The 734-nt window shown below is 37.6% G+C and overlaps 1 protein-coding gene across 14 annotated transcripts in view; it reads left to right on the top strand.

The window, feature by feature from the left end:
- Positions 1-734, top strand: part of nfixb (nuclear factor I/Xb) — a 153,376-nt gene that overhangs the window by 133,694 nt on the left and 18,948 nt on the right. The gene's annotated exons all lie outside the window — the stretch shown is intronic.

The following is a 734-nucleotide window of genomic DNA, read 5'->3' on the forward strand; positions in this document are numbered from 1 at the left end:
TTAGCCGGGGTTTTTAACCATTAACGACCTTAAAGGGCCAGTGCACCAAAAATAAACCTTTATCAAAGTTTAAATTATTATTATTTGAACAGTTTTGTTCAACTTTTCCTACTGGTGGAGTTTAATTCACTAAATCACCAGTAAATAACAAATGTAAAATTCAAATTAAACGTCACAGTACATGATTAAAATACAAGATTTTTTTTTAATGTAGTAACGGCTTCGTTTGACTGGTTGCCACGGAGACATGCCATATCTGTCCAATCAGGTTAAAATGCTGATAGTTTAAAGTGTAATCTGGTGAACTGCTCCTTTAATGTCCTGTGTAATTGAGTACTTTCAGCAGGTATTTGTTTCCAGTCTGACTGTTTACAGATGTTCTCATGGTACAACCACCGACACGTAGGGTTTGACTGTGTGTGTGTGTGTGTGTGTGTGTGTGTGTGCCAACGTTAAGACAACACTATCGATCGGCCTGTAAATATTTACAGAGTACTGCAGTATTTAATGTCATAACAAGTACTGAAATCAATATCAATAATATTTTTTTTTTTTCCTCTGGGGGCGCTCACATATTGTGTCATTCTTTTTCACAGTGACAGTAATGAGTGCAGCTCATTATCCACCCCCCCCCCTTCACCCCCCCATCATTACCTCACACCGTCACGTTGAATTAACTGTCTTCATCTCTTGGATGCAGCTCTTAAATGTTGTTCAAATGTCTTCATCATTGA

Source organism: Cynoglossus semilaevis, chromosome 17, assembly GCF_000523025.1.
Source record: "Cynoglossus semilaevis isolate Cse_v1.0 chromosome 17, Cse_v1.0, whole genome shotgun sequence".
Taxonomy (NCBI): domain Eukaryota; kingdom Metazoa; phylum Chordata; class Actinopteri; order Pleuronectiformes; family Cynoglossidae; genus Cynoglossus; species Cynoglossus semilaevis.